Genomic DNA, 26,153 nt, shown 5'->3' on the forward strand with positions numbered 1-26,153 from the left:
AGTCGCATCTCGTATCAGTGCATGATCTCCAGCCCATTAAACAACATTTGTTTAATGTGCTAAACTTTCTGAAGCAGCCAGATCAAATTGTGCCATTTCTGAGAAGTAAGTGCGTTTATCAGGTCAATCATTTGCCTCGGAAATGTGCCATTCTTCTTCTCAGACGTCAGCTATGACATAAAACAGAATTAAAAGCAGTAATGCTCATCTGGGTGCTTGCTTAGAGCAGAGGCTGTTTTAATCATTCTTTTATAGAAATTATTGCTTATATATATATATATATATATATATATATATATATATATACATACATACATACATACATACATACATACATATATATATAAACACAAAATTATTACATTAAAGTTAGGCTGAGACAAGGAGAGATTGGACAACGGTGAGCTTGAAGGACACTGTGATATTGTTGACGTTGCACCCTTTAACCAGACAGGAATACGTCTTTGTGTCGGGAACCTAATACTCCCAGTCCCAGCGGTGCATAGCCTTTATAATGGGGTTTATAATAGCCATGGGTGTAACCGCTGGTACATGTTAACCAAAAGCAACACACACACTCAGATTCATGCACATACCATCTCACAGGCAGGTGACGTGTCCTGTGTGTAAAACAATAAATCAGACCAAAAGAACTGAAATGTTTCTGCTTGATGAGAATCATCTCCATAAAATGTATTTTCCTCCAATATTTCTCGTCCTAACAACATCTGCGTATGTCGGCCTGTTGCAGAAAACAGAACCTTCCTATCCTGCCCACATTAAGGCATGGTGTCAGTCTAGCCAGCAACAGATCAGTGTGTCAAAAACTAAGGAGTTGAACTGAACCATAATCTGAACTAAACCAGATATGACATTAAAACCAGTTTCACTTGGAGGCCAACTTGCTGAACCTTTGGAAATTCTTAAATATCTTGGAATGGTTCTTGACTACCAACCAAGATTTTCTAAAAACACAGAGCATGTTTTTAAGAAATGTTCATATAGACTCGGTCTTCTTAGACGCTTAAGCTTCCTTGGAGTCAGTCCACAGATTTTAGAACTTGTATGTCTCACATATCCAGAGTGTTTTCACCTTTCATCTCCCTGCTTGGTTTGGTCACTTAAGCTGTGAGTGCAAAAACAAATTAAACAGGATTATGTTGATGGCAGGCAAAGTTCAGGGAAAACCCCAATTGCCTCTTGTGAATATACTGAAATGACAAAGAAAGCTAAGAGAATCATGGCAGATGGTGATCTCCATCTGTCCTGTCAGTTTGAGCTCCTGAAGTCAAGATGGAGATTTCGAGTTCCCCTGGCTAGAGGTCCCTTCAGAATGTCTTTTATACCAAATGCCATCGGCATTCTCAACTCAACAGTGACCAATCCACACAGGTTGACTTGATCTGCTGCAATTTTTCTTTTTACTTCTAAATGTTTACCTTTTAAGTGTTTTTGATGTATTTTTTTCTTGCATTTTGTGTTTTTATTGCACCTTTGTAGGACTATATCTTAGCGGTGTATGTAGCTGTTTTTGGGTGACAGATCTGTGCTTCCACAGTTTCTGTTCCTGATTTGCAGACTTGTTTTCCCAGATGAAATAGGATCATTACTTCAACCAAACAACTACAGCATTTTTAGGACATTACTAGTTATTGCACTGCAGGCAGTTACGTTCAGAGATCCTTGGTGATGTCCCTTCAGAGAATGAGTTATGGTCATAAACTGAGCAGTTAAAAACGGCCACAGTAAAGGCCGAAATGGAAGCAGATAAAATTGCTTTTGATTCTATTGACCATCCACTTAGACCTCAGTGGACTGAAAGCAATCAATGATCATATATATCTGTTAATATGATGGAAAACTGGAAATGTTACAGACTGCTGTATTCAGCAAAACTGACTGTCTGCTGAAGTTTGTCCTGAAGCTACTTTTCAGCCATGATCTGTACAATATGTCAGTATTGCCTGAGTTTCGAGGTTACAAGGAATTTCTTTTAAAATTCCATACATTTTCCAGATACATCAGTTGAATTTTGTGGGGATTTTTTTTTTTTGCCGTTTGAATCCAAACATTTCCTGAAGATGTTTTTGTTTTTGTTTTTTTTTGCTTTGTTTTTTTCCAATGAAAAAGAAATGAGTATACTTTTCCAACCCCTAGTGGTTGGAAAAGTAATTGGAAGTGAAATCCAAGAAGATAATGGTACACTATTATATATATATATATATATATATATATATATATATATATATATATATATATATATATATATATAATTTATTGGCATCTTTCAGTTACCAGAGTTTACTACATGATTTGTAAATATTTGTATAAATAGGTCCAATGTTGACAGTTTAGTTTAATTTAGTGACAAAACTAAATCCTTTGTTGTAAATACAAGGTGAAAATAACATAGAAGAAATTATTGAATTATTATTCAATCAGTTATTTAAATAGAATGCAAAACAGTAAAACACATTAAGATGCAAGATGATATGCAAATACAATATATATATATATATATATATATATATATATATATATAAATCTAAACATGTAAAATAACTGATGTAAAATGATTTGCTACCATGACTTTAAATTGGCTAAAGGCTAGAAATGAATTTTGATTTTCTTTCTGTTAAAGTTAAAAAAGAAGATTTTCCACACTGATAGCCTGCAAAGACTAAAGAAATGGAAAAATGTCCCACCGGTTCTCAGATCACTTCCTGTCCGCCAAAGAATTTTCTGCTGGTGTACGAAGCTCTGCATGGTTCTGGTCTAATATCTAATCTGCTGACACCATGAGCCACCAAGACTTCTAAGATCATCTGGGTCAAGTTTGCGTTCCATCATAAGAGCTCAAACTAAACAAGAAGGATCTGTGTTTTTTTATGCTCCTAATATCTGGAACAAACTACCAGAAAAACCTGACGCTTGTTCCAAATCTCAGTTCTTTAAATCTGGTCTGAAAACTGCACTTTTAATTAAGACAGAGAATTTTTATTTATACATATAATCTATTTACCTATTTTATCTATTTTTTAACCCTGTAATTCCGGGGATTCTCAGTCTGCCCGTCCTCCCTCTACCACATTAATCCATTTAGTCACCTCACTAAATGACCTTTTGCTTTACAAATCAGATACTCTACCATTTCTGTGAGGTGATTTTGACTTCACCTCACAGAAATGGTCACTTTTGACTTAACCATCAGTTCAAATTTGTAGTAATAAATATATATATTATGTGCTAAATCTGTATTCTGGTTAGCCTACATTAGATACATTTAACTCCAGAAAGGCCAAGACAAAATTTCCTCATTCAGTAACTTTTCCTTAAACTATGTGAATTTTTATTAAAACAAGTTTTTAGTATGAAAAGAACAGAAGACATATGAGCATTTCTACCTTTTTTGGCCACAGGTAGTCATTTAGACCGCACAGGATTTTGCTCTGTTCTATTTTTAGATTCCCTTTGTTCTGGATCAAATAATGTGGAAGTATTCTGTCAAGGGTGATATGCAAAGATGGATCTATACTGTATTTTACATACAGGGCTGTGCAGGAATAAATGTTCACATCATCAAGAAGGAATTTCAGGAAAAAATTATCTAATATCTATTAATGAAACCCCCTAATGTAAAACTAACTAAGAAAACGCCTCAGTTTTGTTTTTTTAATAAACCAGTTCAGTTCTCAGACTGCCTGCAATGGTGGGATTATCCACAGAAAGCTGTGTCCTGCAAAATCACAACCTGAAGCATACAGCTGGAGGGTAGGATCAAGTTACCAGCTTCCAGATGCAGGATCTACAATGTTATGGATCAACTGAAAGAGTTGTATACAATAGATTAGTCTGCCTTTCAACCAATAATTAAGTCAGATGTGTTGTTTTTACCACGCTTCTTGTGAATTTATAAACTTGTGGAATGGATACAGGCTCCCTCCAGAATGCAGAGCATCTACACTGGTACAATGGTCCACAACAGAAAATGTAGGTGATTTACAATAAAGATAAAAAAAAGGTCCAATTTCAATGCAACATAATCATTATATATGATAAAAAAAACTAAAATATGACATGCCTGTTTTATGCTATAATACTGCCATAAAATTCAACATTTCATTTTAACAATGACAAAAATGTGGAAATCCGCCCTTCCTTCTATTGAAGAAATTTAAAGGTTTATTTAAAAGTGCTGTCTTCTCTCTATTGATACTCTTTTTTTTTAAATGGCATTAAGTATTATGTTCTTTTCCCCTTCTTTATTTCATTCATATGAACACTGGTACAATGGTCCACAACAGAAAATGTAGGTGATTTACAATAAAGATAAAAAAAAAGCTCCAATTTCAATGCAACATAATCATTATATAAGATAAAAAAAAACTAAAATATGACATGCCTGTTTTATGCTATAATACTGCCATAAAATTCAACATTTCATTTTAACAATGACAAAAATGTGGAAATCCGCCCTTCCTTCTATTGAAGAAATTTAAAGGTTTATTTAAAAGTGCTGTCTTCTCTCTATTGATACTCTTTTTTTTTAAATGGCATTAAGTATTATGTTCTTTTCCCCTTCTTTATTTCATTCATATATTGCTTTTCCTTTGTTAAATTTTTATTGAACTCAGTATTAAGAATTCATCACACAATTACTCTGTGGGATGTGATGTAACAGACATGAGTTGGAGCTCCATCTAGACCACTGATCACCAATTCCAGACCTCCTGGGCCAGTGTACTGCAGGTCTTAGATGTTTCCCTAATGAAACAAACCATTAAGTCATCAAGAGGCTTGTACAGAACTTGACTGTTTAAAAACAAGTGCAGAAACATCTAAATCAGGGCTACTCAATTCGGTCCTACGAGGGCCACAATCCAGCAGGTTTTTCATGTATCCCTGCACCAACACACCTGAGTCAAATTAGGTGGCTCTAACAGCCAATCAGGTTCTACACAATAACTCATTAATTTGACTCAGGTGTGTTGGTGCAGGGATACATGGAAAACCTGCTGGATTGCGGCCCTTGTAGGACTGAATTGAGTAGCCCTGGTCTAAATCCTGCAGGACACTGGAGCTTGTAATTACTGATCTAACACATCATCCTCTACTTAACTGTACAACCAGTTAGTTTTCAGTTATTTTTACTATGTGATTAGGATTAGAAATTAAAACTAGGCTACACATGGTTAGGGTAAAAAATATAAAAAAAAAAAAAAAGCCTGAAACATGTTTGTGTTCTTTGATATCTTCTCACATTCATTTTCAGTTTTTGTTACACTGCTAAAATTTTCCAACAAGCACCAATATTGCCATTCCACATTCTGCTTCAGTTAGTTTTTCACTGGGGTGAAACCTCAAGGGATTAAGAGTTCACAGACTGGACAGGTAAAACTTAACCAGAGCTAATAAAGTTGGCAGCCCAGATGGAGGCACAAGCATAAACTACATGTGAAGCAAGTTAAATGGCTTTTTAGCTTTCAGGCAAGCCATTTTTGTTATGGGCAGATTCTTTGAATTTAATGTGCAAGTCTTCGCAATATATCTATGGGTGGCCACTGGCTTGATGCCTTTTCATCCTCAGTCGATCTGCAGTATATGTTACAGACTTTTACCAATTTGCATCATACTTTGTGTATAGCTGGAGAGCAGTATAAACCACAGCCATGCCAATATCTGTTTAGAAAGTAACTTTGTCACTATGTGGCCTAATGTATTGCATTGGTCTCTCATTTGGTCATTGTATTTTGGTGTTTCATCTTTGCTTTGCTTTATTTTTTCCTCTTGTTATTTGTATTCTCATTTTACCATCATACTCCCACATCACACCTTGTTTATCTCTTCTATACTACTTTAATTAGTCAATATTTAAGTAGAAGGCATCTAACAATACCAAGTAATAAGGTGGCTGTTGAAGACCATAAACTTCCACATCAGTATGAAAGGATTCTTATAAAAATCCTCTCACATAAAATAACTGGATAGTGATAACCTGCCCAATGCTGGAGCTTGATTAGAGGTATAGTGAGGAGATTTCAGTCAATACAGAAGAACGCTAAGGCAAAGCCCAATTAAATGCACGGCCCCATTATATAGGAGCTGATTGCATCTGCAGCACAGCTCTGCACTCGACAAAGGCAGCAGTGATCAATAGAAGGCCTCTCAAAAGGACAGGCTTAAGATTGGAGATTTTTGAGGAAAGAAAAAGAAGACAGAAGAAATCCTTTAATTAGCTTTGAGCTATACTCCTCAGTTAGGTTGGGGATTTATAGATCCGGAGAACTGTCAAAAAAGAAATGATGAGCAATATTCTGATAAATGTGGCTTATTAAATTGCATTTACTTGTGTGAACACGATAATGTGTAGACAACAACGTCACACCTGCATCAACGGGATCATTTCCTGCCACCTCAAAATGAATGCACCAGTGATTCGTTTACTGCTCAATAAAATGGACCAGATATACTTTAAATGTGTCAGTTCTACAACAGACATTTTTATTTTTGGATCGCAATTTCATGCACTGCTGGTTTGTCCTTGATTATGACCCTTTGGCCCACTGTTGGAGCTGATATTCCTCTCCGCAGTGTTTTGGTGTCTCTGAAGTGCTCTAACAAGATATTTGTGCAAAGGGGAGTGATGCTTTACTCGGGTAACATAATACAGAGCAACATGTTGGTGGAGGTAGTGGAGGTACTGCTCTCATTAATCTGTGTGATGTTTTATCTCAACACTTGTTGGTGCATGTAATTTATAGGCAATTAGAGCATGGAGTTAATTACATACCATCTTTAATTGCATTAAAGTTCATGAGAGGCATTACTTTCCATGTGTTGTATATGGTGATACCAGTTGCAAACTAAACACAAAACAATTTAGGTAGAGAGGTAGTCTTTCAAGAAAAAGAGTCTGTCAGGATTTTATTTTATTTTATTTTATGTATTTCAGTTAATTTTCTTTCTCTTTTAATTGTATCGTGTATTATTTTATTATTCTTTAAAGCTTTTAAAATACAAAGCTTTGCAGAAATTGCAAGCTTTTGAATAGATTAGCTTTTTAATTATCATTTTCCTTGACATTTTATGTCATTCTGTCACTCTGTATTAAATCCACTAAATTATTAGCTTGGAAAAATATCCCCTCCTTGTTAGACATAATAGAGTGTTGGACTGAACAGAAAAGGACATTTCTTCTTCTCATTGCAAGCTGGTGTCCTCCCTCAGTGCTGTCAAGACTGATTTCTTTTACAGTGTCTTCAGGACTTTTCACAGATCCACCCTATCAACTTTTCCTCCTTCATTTCCTCCCTTATCAACATGGCCAAAGTGCCTTTTTCCTTTGACCTTGAATCAGTCTGCTTCTCTGTGCTAGTAGGAAAAGGGAGAAAAGAAATGAGGTAAACTGCTGGAACTGACTCTGTCTGTGGCGGACAGTTTTACTTGTCCAGATGGTTGTATTTTTCTGTTTGCTGGAGCCTTCACTATATGTCCATCATACTTTACAATGTCCTCACAATTAAAGACAAACAATATTTTTAAAGAAACAACAGACAGAATGACATTAAAATTATCATTTCCAGTTATTTAAGAAAATTTCTCTATAAGACATACAGTCTTATTCTGCTATTACTCATTTCTTCATATTTTGTTGTTTAAAGTGTCTTAACCTTTGGGTAGAACATCAGCTAGTAACCTAGTAAGCATTCACTAATAAAATAAATGAGAAAAGATCAGATGAATTTCCACAGAGTAATTTCAAGGGAATAAAGGAAACTGTGCAGCTTCACCAGCTGGTGGCAGTGCAGACTACCTTGCCAGTGGTAATACAGTAGAAGAAGTAGTTGAACAGGGAAACAAACTTGTAAAAAGAAAAAAAAGAAAAAAAAGAAAAAAAATGAGATGGACATCCACAAGAAGGAAAAGGAAAGAGAGCTCTTCTTCTAATCTCTGGGAATATTTGGGATATTTTAGTCATGTCTGAGGAAAGTGTTCTGGTTTTACCGTTTACTGGTTCAGAACAGAAACAGCCAGTGAATCACATCATTTTAAACTTAGCAGAATAGACATGGAGTCTGTTCCAGACAGGATGTTCAACTCCTTTTAAACTGGGTTAACTGGGAAACTCTGGGTTAACGTATTCTGAATTCACTCTTGAATTTTCGGTTCCACAACAGCAGCAGTGAGTTGATGTCTTTACCCAGAGTTAGGAATTACAATAAAAAGCCATCATCACTGGAGCTCCGATACCTGGATTCACCATGGCAACCACGGACAAAAACCTATAATCCAAGTGGAACAAGGGGTTCTTATTGAAGTATATGGACAATACAGAGAGGTAATTTGTAAAGAATAGAAGACTGCTGCTGCTAAGAAGAGAGAAACATTATGGAAGAAAATTCCACTTGTTGATAGACTAAATAAATATTCATTGGCTGTTTCTACATCTAGTGATTTTAACCCCCAACAAATGCTGTTTTAACTCACTTAATACATGTCCTCTCACGTAATATCCTGATATAATAAGATTAATCTCCTTTATCACAGGAGGAGGATGAGGATAACGAGACACCATCTGTTGGGATACAGAGAGGCCAACAGTAGATCTCTATTCACAACATTTTATGGAATTATGATTTCAGATGTAAGAGGATACATCTGAAATCATGACTCAACATACTGTTATTTTTTTTAACTGTTCTGTGTTGCCAATGTTATAAAGAAGGGTCACATTTCCAGAAGCAATTTCAAAAGTATCATAACACAGAGTAGCAGTCTTACTATGATGACGTCTCATGTCCACGGTGTGTCACGTTGGATATGTACCAACGGAAAACTGAGCTGAGTGCAATGCAGCACCGTGCCATGAGATATTAATCAGGAAATGATAACACGTGTCTGAGTTCTGAAAAATCTCCTCCCTACATAAATAATTGTATATTAATTCAGCTTCTAAATCTCTGGAATAACGTTGGTACAGACACCCTATGTCTGCCTCAGGTGAGAGGAGACGGGTAGAAACTCAGGGTTTCTTTATGGTGAACCTGTCAGTAAGGAGGTTCACTTCACATAGTCAGTTACCATGGTAACTCTGGGTAAAGCTGGATATTCACTCATACAGCATCTACATAAGGTCGGTTACAGCGTCACTTCTGTATGGTCCGCATAGGTCCACGGAGGCTTGACGCACACCTTATCCAGACCTGATGTGCACCCCTGCTTGCAGCATGGTTATGCGGTAGTACTCCCTTGGGATTGGTCAGTTTTTGATTATGTGTTTCCAGATTTATGGAGGTTCTTGCAGTATTTGTGTGGTTACCGTGGAAGACAAACGGCAATACGTCACCGTAACCATATGCTTGAGAGAGACTGAGCACATTTTACTGGCGACAGCTGCACCTACCCTACCTAAGGCAGACACCAAGCGAGTATAAAATCAGCTTAAAATTTACCTCACTTTCTGAAACATAAAACCCTCAACTTAACAGTTTCCCTCAACTCGGGTTAACATACTCAGAGTTTTAACATACCTGCTTTCTAAATGAAAAGCCCCCGGAAACCAATTCAAATCACCATTACACTTAGGGACACTATTGGCGTTATTGAATTAAAAAAAAAAAAAAAAAAAAGCTGATTCCACTCAGTGTGAAAACTCTGCTGCCTTTATGCTGCATGCACTGGCAACTGGGAATTCTTGTGGCTTCACCTCTGAGCAGGAAAAAATGTAAGAAAATACCAAAATAATTCATATGTCCAAGTGGGTTACTCAGAAAAGGTTTCTTCAAATGCCAGCTAATGAAAAGGATGTAATTTGGAGTAACAGCCTTCCACTTCCAAAGCACATTCAAGCATTACTTGACTGGACTGAATTGGTGCATTTACAACCTCTAATTACAATATTTAGTAATACATAGAGAGGCAGCGAGATATCTGACATATTGTGCTACGACATGTCCTACATCACATCCTATTTTGGGTCAGTAGAAAGTCTGTTTGCTCTCACACTGCAAGCGAACCACAACAGGGCTCACACAAATGAACCAAGACCACCCAGTTTACAAGCAGATCAAAGTTCGCTTTCTTGATCCACACCAAAGTGTTAATGCACTTTCACACAACTGCAAACAAACCATATTAAGTCAGCATTCAAAAGACATGACCTGATTTTTAGACTAAGATTGAACTGTTTGACCTGAGTATAAAAGTAAAGATTATATTCATAGATTTCTAGTAGTTTGGGTTTTAACAATATTATCTTGATCACCTTTAACATGGCTTATGTTATGAAAACCCTTTCATGTTATTTGATTGAAGCCCACGGCGGGTACTGGCTAACAAAGCAAGAATGTTTTATATTGCTAAGTGACCAAAAGTTCTTAGTCGTAACCAAAGAACTGTTTTCTTTAGACTCAGTTTATGGGACTTCAGATTGATTTTAGGGTAAACATGTTTGAAGAAGGCAGGCAGAACTTTCTGGATAGCAAGAAATGAGACAGTCTAAAGTTCAAAAGCAAAGTTTTAAACCTTGCAACATCTCGGTCTGAAATGTTGGGCTTTGTTTTCATGATCACGACAGAAATGTTCCTATCAGATCAGAAACTTAGCTCAGCACAAAGTAAAGACCTACTGAGTCCCACACTTGGATTGCTGTTGATAAAATCCTCACAGAAGTTAATCATGGAGTCATTCACACATGTTTTCTGATGCTTTATCTGGTTTTTGGGATGATGCCAGTTTTATATCTTGTCATGCATGAAAAGTTTCAAACAACTGAACACTGCGTAATACCCTGAAGGAACGTTGACTTTCACTGTTTCTTCACTCCAGCCAATCTGCAAGTAGCTTTTGTAAAAAGTAACACTTTCCAGATAATGCAAGCAGTCACAGTAGCTTTTAGTTTTTACTTTAGGTTTTTTCCAAAGATTGTTGTGGAAAAGATGGACTCTGTTGATATGTGAAGTCTCCAGTTCATCATTTTTTGCCTTCTGCCTTTGTTTCGTGTATTTTTCTGCTGTGTGGGTAATTATTTATTTTATCTTATTTATCTGCAACTCTTTCTTAATACATCTAATGTGATTTCCCCTGCTCCTCCACAGACAGTTAGTTAGCTAACTATGACTCTGCAAAATTGATTAAATAAATGAGAAGTTTAAAAACATCTTTATTAAAAAAAGATAAATAAATGATAAATAGGTGTAAAGCCAACCAATTTGTTTTTAAAGGTGTGTTCCTGTGTTTCTATGCAGATAAAGCAAGTTTTGCAAATTAAAAATGAAAAATTCTAATATGTTTCCAACTTACTACAGTATATATGGACTAGAGTTTGTTTTTTGTTTGTTTTCATGTTTTTCCAATTATCATATCTCACACTACAAAACTAATTGGAATAACCTGTCCTCTTTTAGCAGGAAATGGGACTGACACCAATTTAAATGTTCAAAATTAGTGTTAAAAAGTCTGACATAGTTAATGGAAGATGTAAGCTGTTTCCATAGATATGGAGAAAGTAAATAGCAACCAATCTGCTTAGAGAAGCAATCGTCTTATTTCCCATCAATCTAGAAAGTGTTTCATCCTATTTGGAGTCCATTATTTGATGGCCAATCCTCCCAGGAGTGAACATCCCAGTAAGTTCAACCCAAGCTCAGATTGGGCAATACTCAGAGACACTGCAAAAAAGCCAAAAGCTACACTTCATTCTGTCCAGGCCTCAGTTTGCATGTTAAATTTTAAAGTTTATGACAGTAAAATTAGAAAAAGACTGAAGATGTTTGTGTTATTTGGAGTGGCTGCAAGAAAAAAAAAACTCTTCTCTTTAAATAGAACACAGCACAACATCTTAAGTTTGCAAAGTTGTACCTAAACAAACTGCAAGACTTCTGGAAGAATGTCCTTTGGACGGACCAGACCAAAGTGGAAATGTTTGCTTATAGTGCACAGCAGCATGTGTGGAGAAAACTAAACTCAGCACCTTGTACCTGCTGCATGGCAGTGGCCGTAGGGTTGCCATGCCTGGAAAAAACAGCTGATAAAAAGCACATAATAGCAGTCAGATGACGCATCTCAGGAAGACGACAGACACCAGTCAAAACATGTCAAGGTAAAAAAGAACATCTACTTTCCGAACTTTGTCTGAAAGAAGAAACAGTGTGTTACGACCCCTCGATAGTCTAGGGGCAAGAGGGGTAGCAGCAAAACAAGCTCGGAGACAGATACTGAAAGTACAACGAGTTTATTTACAATGATAAATAAAAGAATACAAAAAAAAGTAGGGGCGCCCGTATTAAAGTCAACAAAAAGAAAAGAAAGGCACCTCAACAGTATCCGTTTCACAACAACTCCAAGCATAAAAATATAACCCGTTAAACAGATAAAACAGAAACCAACTTAAAGTGTCCTGACAACAGGTAAAGCCCAAAGTGACAGCTTAACAACAAACGGAAACCAAATGCACTTAAACTCACAAACAAAGTCGTCAAATCAGTCCTGCCATACAAACACAAATAACAATACTTAATCCCCCACTGGGTAACAATGTAAGCAAATGCTCACACAGTGCAGTCACAGAGCACAGAAGGCAAGTGGCGAGCTGTGCTGTATTCACACACAGCTGTCCCTGCTGAAGGTATTACCAGCCTTATATAGCTGGGCAGATTTCCGGGTTGGCTGGCCTGTGAAGGAGCGGAGGAGGAGGGAGGGAGCAAAGCTGAAGGATCCCCGGCCAATCACCTGCAAATATTGGCACATTCATATTTACATACAGCTGACAGGCCTGGGCTGAAACACAATGAAATAAATCTGAAGCAACCTGGTAAAAAAAGAGTGAACCAAAACACCTTCAAACATATAATCGATTGATTATGTCATACATCATACATACATGATTACATCAGGTTATTACATGAGGTGCTGAATCATGGGATGGGCTTTCTTTATTCATCCATTTTTGTTTGATTAATAATGAAACAGTGTAACACATGAATTGTTCATTGGAGGATGAACTTATCCAATGTTAGGACCAGTTGATATATATATATATATATATATATATATATATATATATATATATATATATATATATATTATTTTTCTTCCTGAATACATCATAAAACTAAAAAAAAAAGAAGGTGTACTTTTTACACATGACACATGACAGTACAGTGAAATTAGTAATGTAATAGAAATGCCATTGTACCAGGTAATATGAGGTAATACATTAAAACAGTTTGAATTAGTTATGTAACAGTCAAATTTATGTTGAGTTGATTGTTATTTTAAATACATCAGCAGGGAATTAGGTTTTAACCTTCAAGCAGACTTTTAATTGTAAGCATTAAATCCTGAACCAGGCAGCCACTCCTATATTTGTGTCTCTTAGTGGAAATCATTGTTGTGTGGTTGACTCTTGCACACTTTATTCCCCACTGAGGGCAAACTAGGATGTAAAAATGTCCTGGGAATTTGTTCCCTCTCAGCCCATTTCCTGCACAAAGCATTAATCATTTGTTGTGGGCCTTGGAGGACTTATAATGAACCATCAAAATACATTTTTTTCAGAATTAGAAACACCTGTTTAGCTCTTGACAAGTAAACTCTTGAGCCCTTCAAAAGGATTAATGTAAGAATCCTAAACCTAGCAAACGTACAAGCATGTTTTAGGGGGTTTGGAACCACCTTAAAATGTTCTTAAGCCCACCTAGAAAATCCTGAAAACATTTATTCAATTATTGGTTTTAATTATTGCAGTGTTAGTGATAATTTGAGCTGTGTTCAGCAATGTCTAGAACACAGGACAGTGACGTTTTCTATCTGAATTCTCAGCACCCAAATCTAGTCTGTTCATTACCCCAGCACTGCAGCTGCATATCATACCGTGAGTCCATGATCGAAATGGTTACACAGGGACAGTTTTAAAAGATGAAAGCAGTTGTCACTAACTCTTGATTTGTCCTCCTGATAATGCTATGTTTTGTTATTGTTTTGTTAGCTGTGAAAACAGAGAGAGACCAGTTTGTTCTCTAGCTGTTATCAATGAAAAAGAAAAAAAATATATTAATATGAATCACTCCATCACCTGTATACACAATTTTGTAAGTCATCTTCTGAGGCCCCCACCAGATAATCCTAAAGACAACCATGCATATGGGATTTAAATGTTAAAAGATAAATGGTACTATAAAAAATGGGTTTACCAGTTGTATAAACATGGAACAAGAGGGTACTGCACTACTATAAAAATCCTTTTACAGACCATTTGAATTAAATTGGAAGCTATTTTAACGGAATAATGGAAGGAAAATGGTAAATACACATACAAGCATGCAACCTGGTAAGTTTTAAACCTGTACATTTTTGTTTTTATTGTTGCAGAAGCTTCATCTGGGCTGTGGACGCTGCTCTGGCTGGCTTACGCTCATCTCTGCCATCTGTTTCATATCACTGGTGCTAGTGCTGCCAGCATTTTCATTGCCATCTTTACTCCTGGAGATGGAAACAGCAGCAGCATAGAGGAAAAGTTTGTAAGTGTTAAGGCACTTGAGCATCTTCTTGTTTTACTCCTATCCCTTAACTTTTGAGGGTTGTAGCTTGTTTTCGAACCATACTTTCTTAAGCATTCCTATTCTTTCCAATATAAGTTCTGTTCTGGAGTTTCTGACTTACTGACAGCAGAATGAGGCTAGGACAAAATCACATGGAATTGTTTACTGCTTATAAAGTAGAGCACAAGTGTCAGACTCTGGTCCTTGAAGGCCTGGATTCTGCAGGGTTTTGCTGTTTCCCTGCTCCAACACACCTGACTGAAATTGATGGGTCATTGTGAAGACAACCCTGAAAAAGTGACATATAAACCCAACTGGTACACTTGTTGGACCTTTGGTATAGTTTGTTTTATTCTCCCACAATATTCCTCAAAGTAACATGGAATTACTTTAATACAAATAACAGCACTTAACACATGCAGTCTGCTTTTGTGACATAAGTCATTTTTCCAAAACAACCCTAAAGGTCATTTGACCATACAGACAATAATAAAAAATGTATATATATATATATATATATATATATATATATGAGTCATTTTCTCACCCTAAATAAAAAAATGTTGTGAAAACACAACCAGAGTGTGAAAAATTGTCATATGTTATAAGGACGTGTCTTCAAGGCTAGCAGTAAATTGGTATCCACTATAGTCACAAGAGCATTGTAAATTAATTAGTTTTTAGCCCAAACTATGAACATTTTCTAACCTTTACAAAGTTATTGCTTTCCATCTAGTTCTAAAAGCTAGCAGGAATGGGGGAAATTATTTTAGTATTGTTACTGATTGAACATGAGCCATAAGTTAAATTCAGGGTCACCTCACCTCCAACGACCCCCGGAGCATGTGGATGGGCATAAAGTGCATCACAGACTACAACACCAAGGATGCACAATGTCCAAAGGACCCCTCCCTGCCAGACGAACTAAACAGGTTTTACGCTCGCTTTGAGGACCCTGACTCCCCCCCTCCCTGCAATAGACTAACACCACCACCTGGTGACACGCCCCTCTGTGTGTCCACTGCTGATGTGAAGAAGACTCTTAAAGGAATCAACCCCCGCAAAGCTGCTGGCCCAGACAACATCCCAGGGCGTGTACTAAAAGACTGCGCACACCAGCTGGCTGAGGTGCTGACGGACATCTTCAACACCTCACTGTCGCTGGCATCCATTCCCACCTGTCTAAAGACTGCAACCATTGTCCCCGTCCCAAAGTGTCCCACAGTGACATGCCTGAATGACTACCGACCCATAGCCCTGACCCCGGTAGTCATGAAGTGCTTCGAGAGGCTGGTTATGGCCCACATCAAAGATTCCATCAACGTCACCGTGGACCCACATCAGTATGCATACAGAAAGAACCGCTCCACTGATGACGCCATCTCATCAGTGGTCCACACAACCCTCACCCACCTGGAGAGCAGAAACTCATACGCCCGCCTGCTCTTCCTGGACTTCTCCTCTGCCTTCAACACCATCATCCCACAGACACTGGTCCAGAAGCTCTCCACCCTTGGTCTGAGTAACACACTGGGGAACTGGGTCCTGGACTTTCTGACCAACAGACCTCAGACTGTCAGGATCCATAACTCCACCTCCTCCTCCATCACCCTCAGCACTGGCTCTCCTCAGGGCTGTGTGCTGAGCCCCCTCCTGTTCACTCTGCTGACATATGACTGCTCGGCGAGACATCCCAGCTGTCATATAGTGAAGTTTGCAGATGATACAGCGGTTGTGGGACGCATCAACAACAACGATGAGTCGGAATACAGAGAGGAGGTGGAACACCTGGTGCAGTGGTGCAGAGAAAACAACCTCTGCATCAATGTGAAGAAGACCAAGGAGATGGTGGTGGACTTCAGGAAGGATAAGCGCCCTACTCCTCCCCTGCACATCGGAGGAGTAGCTGTGGAGGTGGTCTCCAGCTACAGGTACCTGGGTGTGCACATAACCGAGGACCTCACCTGGAACACCAACACTTCCCAGCTGGTCAGGAAAGCACACCAGCGCCTCTACTTCCTTAGGAAGCTGCGGCGAGCCGGACTAGGGAGCGCTGTCCTGAGGAGCTTCTACCGCTGCGCGGTGGAGAGCGTCCTCTGCACCTGCATCACTGTGTGGCACGGCAACTGCACCGCCGCTGAGAGGAGGGCTCTGCAGAGGGTGGTAAAGGCTGCACAGAGGATTATGGGGAGCAGCCTTCCCACCACCTCAGACCTCTACACAGCACGATGCAGGGGGAGGGCCCTCCGCATCATGAAGGACTCCACCCATCCAGCACATGGACTTTTCCAACCCCTCCCCTCAGGCAGGCGGCTGAGATGCATAAGGAGCAAGACCACCAGGTTCAGGAACAGCTTCTTCCCTGAAGCTGTCAGACTGCTGAACTCTTGCCATGCCCTGTAGACCCCACCCTACTTCCCCACCTCTGAACACCAGCCCAAACCCTGCTGCCCTGCCCCCACCCCCCCATCCCCACCCCAACTGAATCCACCCTCCCACCCCACCCCACCCCCCCTCCGACAAACAGACCTGCACTGCAAACACTTTACTCCCCCCAGGGGAGTTCCTGTCCACATGTTTACATGTTTACCTGCTGTCCATATAAGTGCAATATCACTAATATTAATATCAGAAGTGTTATACTTTGGACTACCACTACCTCATGCACATACATACTTGCACATATTTATCTAGGCTGCACATGCAAACTGGGCTCTTTAGTGTTTACTGTTATTTTTATTTAAAAAATTTTGCTGTTTATATTCTATTGTATTTAGCTTATATTCTATTTATATTTAGCCTATATTTCTATTTTTCTTCATGTCTTATTTTATTTCACTTATTGCCCTCCTTCTTATGGCTCAAACCGGGACCTCAGTTCTAATTTCGTACCATAAACATGTAAATGTGAGCTGGTATGACAATAAAGTTCCTTGAATCCTTGAATCCTTGAATCCTTGAAATAACAGTTATCATATCTGGAAGTCAAACTATTGTCCCATGTGAAACTGATACAATCACAACATCCACCATTTTCATTTTTTAAGGGCTCATTTATGCTCCTTTTAGGCACAAAAATTCATACTTCTGTTTCAAATGTTTTCAAACATCACAACACACATATTCCCCATCTCTTACATTAGCATGGTTGTTGCAAAATATATCCACCAGAGGGCATTGGAGAGTTCATGGTTCACCTTTGAGTTTGGAAGTCAGTTTCAGACATTTGCGAACATGCCAGCAGTGGAGATCATTCTCAGAGAGAGACATGAAAAATGGCAGCAAAATAAAAAGCAGTAGTCTGTGTAGCCATTAAACACAAAGCAACCACAGCTCTATCTTCTTCTTTTCATTCTTCTTATTTTTCTTCGTTCCCTACACTGGACTCCCTAGAGCTATACTGTGCAACACTGCCCTCGTGGTTTCCGGTGGTATTGCTCAGTTTGCTACATTGAGCCATGCATTCACAAGCTCTGCGGAAACAAACTCAAATGAGCATAAAAAGAAGGCTCTGTCGCATGCATATGTGTATTTAGCATAGAGCATAAATGGGCCTTAAAGGGATTTGTTAAAGGAAACACTTCTGAATGACAAATGAATCAAAATGCACTCCTGCCACCTGTAGGGTACTTCATATGTAAGATTAGGGCTGGGTGATATGACATGTAGTTAATATTGCTATATTTTTTGGCTTCAGGATATATATTGCAGTGTTTGAAATCTCCTCTGTAACACTGTGTAAATGCTGAATCCATAAAAAAACACCAGTAGGATGTGAGTAACCCTGTTAAAAAGGAAAAAATCACAATGAAGTTAAATTTAGCAAATTTAGTACTTGCACTAATAAGCTTTTAAGTATAAACCAGTGTATCCCTTAATTTTATATTAGAGGGGCATAGTGACCACCCACAACACTGGTGCCACACCTTGCAGATAGTTTATTTTATTTTCTATCATTACTCAATCATTATTTTACATTGTTATCCTGTTATTATTTTATTTTATTATTATTCAGGTTATTTTAATTTTGTACTAGGTTACAACAGAATTAATTTAAGGTTCTCTCTAGAACACATTTTACTTTGTCCTTTTATAAAACACACACACATATGAGCTTCTCTCCCACCAACGGACAGAGTGCATGTCAGAAATGTTGCGTCAGCCACATGAAAAACAGAGCAAAATATCTGCATTTTAAAGCTCCTGTGATAGAAAAGCTTGCTTTTCTGCTAGGAGCAGCCAGAGTAATAAGAACTGCCTGTTTATCAGGGGAATGCACACGGCTGAACAATCAGAATCTCCTCATCATTTCAGACATTTCTGAGACTTAAACTGGATGTCTCACATTCAGCTTCCATCTCATCTCCATGTCTCCGTGCTTCTTTCCTGCCTCCTGACTGAAAAAACAAGAAAATCACATGTAGACAGCGTAAAACCCTGCCACGACAATTTGTAGTTGATCTTCGCAACCATTTCATATATTTCACATCACACAACTCAAGTATATTCAATATATCGTCCACCCCTATGAAAGGGTATGAACAAATGACCTATTTGGTTGTTTTAATTTAAGGACTTCTTGGATTTTGCCTGAGGAAATTTACACACTCGCAGTTCTGGCTTCTGAACCAAAGAAGAAATGTTGACCGGGTTGCCATGGCTTTGGCCTGGTAGTTTTGTTTACTAGTTTCACATTAATGCGAAACCTTTGAAATGTACAAAGGAGTCCATAAAAGTGTCAGAACTTTTTGTGCTTCAAACACAAAAAAAAAAAGAAAAGCTGTGAGAAAACAGTGCCTCAAACGTCTGTTTCAAACTGTAATGAGCACCAGAGCTCCCACTTTGGATGTGTCCAGAGTTTGTTTGTTTAAATGAACCACAGCAACAGATCAATCACACCAGAGTTTATTCTATCCAAACTAAACCTGTAAAATACGAATGCTCCAATATGCCTTAACAAGACTGTAGTTTCCTCTTTATCACTGGAAAATGTAATTATTTTTCTGAAGCACCACACTAGTAGCAAACCTTGATCCTTCTCATTCTGTGAGGTCTTTATGGCCTTTCCAATCCTCTCCTCTCTGAGTTTGTGTCTTTTGTCAAATGCTACTCATTAGTCTTTGCATCTATAGGCTCAAAGACTTGCCATTTATTTATACCTTCACCTGGTGGCGGTAACACGACTCAGCCAACAAATCTTCTTTGGCCTCTATTCTTGCCCTTTTTTCAAAAGCTATTTGTCTCAACAATCAGACCGCCAGACAACACATCCTGTCAGTGGAAACGCACCGCTGAGTGATGTGCTTCTAAAAACGTCTAGGCCACAGTATGTACTATAATTCATCAGTGAAATGTTGCATCTACTGAGGCATAAAGCTGTGTGATGACGATGTATTTAATGTACACCAGAAAACAAAAATAAGAGCAGATTAGAGAGTAAAAACTTCACAGGGAAATGAGAAGTCGCCATCACCATTATGATATTCAGCAGAAGCAGCATGAACTGTACAGGCAACAATTTGTCATCAATCATGTTTGCAAGCACAAATCACAGAGAGAGATATTACCTGGAGAGTTTTTGTTCCCTTCATCTATCTTCTACACGGCTTCAATTAAACACTTAATTTTTATTCTGTAAAGAGAAGCATGAGCAAGCCTGACATCAAATAACTTGCATTTTCCCACAAAATTAAACTTTTTAACGGTAAAGCCACCAAAAATATATGTAATTTATCATGAAGTGAGTTTCATCATTTGTCTTTATTAGTTCTTGGTTTGTTGTTTTAACAGACTTAAACTATGTAAAACAAGTGGTTTGATAAAAATGATTAGCAATTTAAAATGACAAGTAGCTACATGTTTAGCTACAGCTGTAAGCTACAAATGAACTATTTTCCCCCATTGAGTCATTGTGCATTAGCTTTACTAGCATACATTTAATTTACTTACTAAGTTCTATTTCTTTTAAATCATTTATCCCATCATACAACATCCCATGTGTGTTAGGCACAATTTAATGAATGGAAACAAAGAACAACTCAGTTATGAATTGTGAAAATATACATTGATGGGTCTTAGGTAAATAATCTGGGTGGCAGCATGGGCTACACTGCCACAGGTTTAATATTTCTTTATTTGTTATTCATCTTAAAATCTGATTAGCAGAAGTCTTTTACTTTTTTTCATTTTTTGGTTCCCTTTATATTTCTTATTAACATCACCTAAATGTAAATCAAACTCCAAACAAATCTAGAAACCTTGAGGTGTAAGATTTTTAACAAAACGAACTTGTAGGTGCTTTACTGTCCCTCTCTGCTGTGCTTCAGTACTTTCTCCAAAGCTCCTCCCCACAGAGAATCACAACAGCAGAAGACTTTAATTTACAGCAGACATTTTACCTTCAGAGTGAATGGGAAACTCTATTCCTCAAGGGCTACTGTCCTGCAGGTTTTAGATGTTTTCCTGTTACAACGTACCTCACGCAAATTAAAGAGTCATTGTACAGAACTTGACCACAAACTTTTGGAACCATTTAATTTAAATCAGATGTGTAGAAGCAGCAAAAAAATCTAAAACTTTATGATATGACCATTAATGCTTTAGAAACAAGCACTGGTGTTTTCATTTAAGCTGCATTCCATTTAGAAGATGTTTTGTTTAGCAGATGTTCTTTGACTAACCAACATGCCAATCAGGAAGTGAAAAGCAGCCCACGTTAATACACCTGAGCTTACTGTTCTAATTTCATGTCAGTTTAAATGCATGCTGTATCAGCATCCTATTCTGAGCAGTATTCTCATGATGACTGGAGGGAAATGTGATGAGGAGTCACTGTATCAACGCTTAGTGTCAGAGAGTGCCTTCAAGCTATAACTCATAGTCTTTGTTTACTTCTTCTCCCCTTTGTTTTGCTGAGTTGTTTCTGCTTGAGTCCTGAAAGATTAAAATTTATTATTAGATCAGAAATCTCTACATCGCTGGACATTTTTCTACCTCATGGAGACATTTATGTGACATGCAGGTGTCACCTCTGAGCTCTTCCTTACACTGCTGGTAAGATAGAAGAATTTATTTGAGTCCGCACACATTTTTTGCGAGACAAATGGAGGGGGGATGAGGAGAAGGGGCAGCCTCACCCCTTCAGCACACATCCATCGTCTCTGATCCCACGCCATCCGTTCCATTACAATGATAATAGGATTTGGAAGGCTGCATTATTGCCCCTGTCTGAGCTGGGCCGGGTGATATCCCTGTCCATGACACTCCTCCCCAGTCGCGTGTTGGCCTCCTGATTCATACACCATTCACAGAGGCCTCCTTTAAAGACTGAAGGGAGTTGTCTGGTTCATGGCTGTTACAGCCCTCTGCTCTATGGATAGCTGAGTTTTATTCTTGGCAGACTGACTGCACAAAAATATAATCTGAGCTACGGGGGATTTCCGTTTAATGGCTGCTCCGCTGTGGCCCCCAGCAAAGCTTATTTGTTCAGACGGAGGTTATGTTTATGGTCATTCATAAGAGCAATTTTGAGATGCCATAATTTCCAGAACAGCGTGATGCCTTCAGGGGTTTGCACTCATTTTCAACAGCTGAAAAGTGGAGCGGAATAGCTAAGGTCAGAGCTGAGGCCAAACCCCCACTGCACTCAATATACTATGTGGTGAGCATTGATAACATAGCAACAGCTGCTGCATTGTTTTGTGGCAGACATTGTGTAATTTAATTTGACTGAACTATGATTTATAGTAGTCTTTATGTAAAACATTTATTGTGACTTTTTAAGTATGTAGCTAATGCCTGGGCCTGATGAAGCCTGACAGGACTGCTCAGTTGTAGCTCCCAGCAAGGATGACGAATAACCTCTCAAAGTGGTGAGCAGATATTAAATCAAATAAATTTTTTAATTACTCCCAAAATAACCTAAATATTTATATCACACTGCAATGGAAAGCAAGTCATCCATGCTTTTATAACAAGCAGACACAATTGTTGCATGCCCCTTTAACAGATCGTCCTTCCACATCAATTAACGAACAGCCTGCAAATGAGTCAGAACTTTGCTGCCGGGCTTTTAACTGCAAAGAGTATGAAGAGAAACCTTGCTCCAGTTCCAGCATCAATACATTTGCTCCCTTTAGCTTTTAGAATTGATTTCAACAGTCTTATCGATGTGCAAAGTATTAAATGACTCACCTTTTAGATGTAACTAAAAAAGACATTTATGTATGTGCCCTTTTTAATAGTTAATTTACCAAAATGACTGTAGTTTGATTTCCTGACTTTGTCTGAGCTGGTAAATTAAAAGCTAAGATGAGAAAGACTAAACCTTTGGCTCATAGTGGATGGATCTACTTCTGAAGAATAAACATAAAAGTTTCCTATATAAAAGTCAGATGTACGACCTCCGAAAGTCACTGCATTTTGAACTAAAGAGGAATAATCTTCAAGCCCTAAGTTAAAACCCTTCGACAGCTTGTTTATCTCTGATTTAGGGAACCAAAGCAGCACTCTTTCCTTGTCCTTGTAAGAAAGATTTTTTTACCCTTTAGCTAAAGGGTATGTTTTATTTAATAAAAATCTGGCTTATTTCAGCCAGTTTCAGCAGGTGCATCCAAATTTGAAAGTCCAATTTAAATAAGGTACTTTAGCTGTAAAAACAATATATATATATACATATATATATATATATATAAAATCAAAAAAATTAAAAAAAAAACAGTCACACTAGCAATTATGAAATTCCGTCTTGTGTGAACATTACTAAAGGTATATATAATTTACTTTGTAATTATGAGGCGAAGACTCAATTTACCAAAACCTACAAAAGGAGGTGGGTCAGAGAGGATAATCATGTGACTTTGCTACAGGAAGAGATTCAAATGTGTCAAGTTTGATTTGAAACCATGAAAAAAGAGATTCAAACCTAAACTATTATCTTGACAGGAACTTTTGTTAAATCTGATGCTGGACTCCAACTTGCAAGCAGTTCAAAGGTAAAACATCAGCCCACAATAGATATGTCAGCCCTTAAACTTTTCTCTATCAGACACTGTGTGGTAGCATTTAGCACTTATAGCTGCACAGCAGGCTAATTCCAGACAGCTAGGTAGCAAATCCGTGCTGGCCATATGATGTGACAGTGCATCTGTTACTTGTCTGCTAAATGAGGAATTTTTGAGGAATCTGAGGAATCTTTATTGTCAGCTGGTGTCTATGAAATATTTTCAAGTTAACCCAGTGGCAGATTTTTCCCATTTTCTGACAGCATGAAAAGTGGTGGTAGTCACTGTACAGTATGTCAGGTCTAGAATAACTGATGCATTTCATATCACTTTAAATTTACTTTGCCTCCTCTCTCTTTCTCTCCTTTTTGTCCTCAAACCCTTTTTTTTTAAACAGCACAGTACAAAGTGGCTGTCTTGTGATGGCTGTGCTCATGCATTTTAAAGCCAAAACTTTCTTCAGAAAAGTTATGATTGCTCAGGCATGGTTTAGACTGACATTTCAGGTGTTTTGCAGCACAGAATCATCCAGGAAGTTGTAGTTGGAAACTAAGAGGAAAGACTTTTCCTTTCAGGGAACGAGAAAGTAAAGGGAAAGCTTTTCCAGGTGTCTGGATTAGTCATCTATTACCATGAGTGAAAGGTTCATTAAAACAAGACAGATTTACTGATTGGAAGTAGTTGGCAAATCTATCATTTTCATTCAGGAGAAAACCACTCGAGGGTAGAAGCCTTTACTTGTATTTTATAGCCTTGTTCCCCCTTCTTTTTGTTTAACAAAGCATAAAATCGTAGCTCAGTTTTGGAGTCAGCCTTTTAGCCTAGATAAACTGTAAGCCAGCTATGTATTGGACGGTTTGCTGTCTTCTAGCTGAAAGAAACTTGGATCAGTTGTGTTTTTCTGCTTTAGCAGGAAAAATAGCGAAATATCAAAATGTTGTCCAACTCATGGAGATTCTGTGACGTCATATTCAATATTTCTTTATGGAAAAATGTAAAGCTCATTCAGCAAATCTGACTTTTTTCATTTTGTTTATCATTGTTATTTACCAAGCTCGCTTCATTAAAAACCCAGGTCTGTTCTTTGTTTGTAGATTAATGTTTTAGCTCATTTTGCTTGTTTATCATTTGCCGTGATGCCACAAACTTTAGCTCACCAGTACTGTTTTGGAACTGGTTGCCACAGCAACATATTGACACCTCAAGCTTTCTCTGGGGCAGGTATATAGAAACATTCCCCAGAGGTTTTGCTCCATATTGACATGACAGCATCACACAAACTGTAGATTTGTTGGCTGCATCCATGAGAATCTCTCATTCCACCACATTCATGTTGAAGAAAGCAGTTGGAGATGATCTGAGCTTTGCAACATGGTGCATTATCCGGCTGGAAGTAGCATCAGAAGATGCAACACTGTGGTCATAAAAGGATGGACATGGTCAGCAACAATACTAAGTTAGGCTGTGGTGGTTAAACCAGGCTACCCTGGTACTAAGGAGCCCAAAAGTGTGCCAGGAAAATATCTCCCACACCATTACACCAGCAGCAGCCTGAAGCTTTAAACCAAGTTAGGATGGATTCATGTTTTCAGGATGTTTCTACCAAATTCTGAGCCTAGCATCTGAATGTGGAGCTGAGACAGGGACTCATCAGACCAGCATTGTTTTTCCTTCTTCTATTGTCCAGTTTTGGTGAGTCTGGGTGAATTGCAGCCTCCGTTTCCTGTTCTTGGTGTGGTCTTCTGCTGCTGTAGCCCCTCTGCTTCAAGGTTGGACGTGTTGTGTGTTCAGAGATGATATTCTGCAGACCTTGGTTAGAACCAGTGCTTATGTGACTTCCTGTTACCTTTCTATCATCTCCAACCAGTCTGCCCGTTCTCCTCTGACATCAACAAGACATTCTGGTCCAGACAACTGCTGCTCACTGAATATTTTCTCTTCTTCAGACCATTCTCTGTAAACCCTAGAGATGGTTGTGGGTGAAAATCCCAGTAGATACTCAGATCAACAACCATGACATTCAATGTCACTTAAATCTCCTTTCTTCCTCATTTTGAAGCTCAGTTTGAACTTCAGCAAGTCGTCTTCACCATGTTTGCATGAACAAATGCAATGATTTGCTAATGTAATGTCATGAATTAGCTTCTTGTGTTAACAAGCAATTGGACAGATATATCTAATTAAGTGTATGCACGAACACCTTTTTTCAGACAGTGACCTTCTCCTGAACCATTTCAGATTTCTATCCCAAAATATATAATTGCACATTAAACGATTACTTTTAGAATATAGTAGCAACAAAGTACATGTGAAGGAAATAAATGAATAAAATAATGAATTAATTAACAATGGCCTTTAAATTTAGCCAATATGTTCCACAAAGAAAAAAAAGATGCCTTTTCCCCTCAATCTATGCTGATAAACTCAATATTTTTTGTCCAAGTTTTCAACAATCTGTCATCATTAATTCAGGAAAGAACCAAGTTATTTCAGCCTGTTCAGCAGCTGCATAGGAGAAATGTGTTTAAGTGAGACTCCCTGTCTGAAGTTTCCTGCATGATTTGAAGGCTGTTAGCCAACTGAAAACAAGCCAGCAGATGTACGTCCACAG

The 26,153-nt window shown here is 38.2% G+C and overlaps 1 long non-coding RNA gene across 1 annotated transcript; it reads left to right on the top strand.

Annotated features, from left to right (window-relative positions):
• The first annotated feature begins 6,645 nt into the window (after positions 1–6,645).
• On the top strand, positions 6,646–25,428 carry LOC121630822. The gene is made up of 3 exons (XR_006008595.1): positions 6,646–6,656; positions 15,172–15,178; positions 25,367–25,428. It is a non-coding gene; the product is annotated as an uncharacterized LOC121630822 (long non-coding RNA).
• Positions 25,429–26,153: the final 725 nt, after the last annotated feature.

Source organism: Melanotaenia boesemani, chromosome 20 (assembly GCF_017639745.1).
Source record: "Melanotaenia boesemani isolate fMelBoe1 chromosome 20, fMelBoe1.pri, whole genome shotgun sequence".
NCBI classification, from domain to species: Eukaryota; Metazoa; Chordata; class Actinopteri; order Atheriniformes; family Melanotaeniidae; genus Melanotaenia; species Melanotaenia boesemani.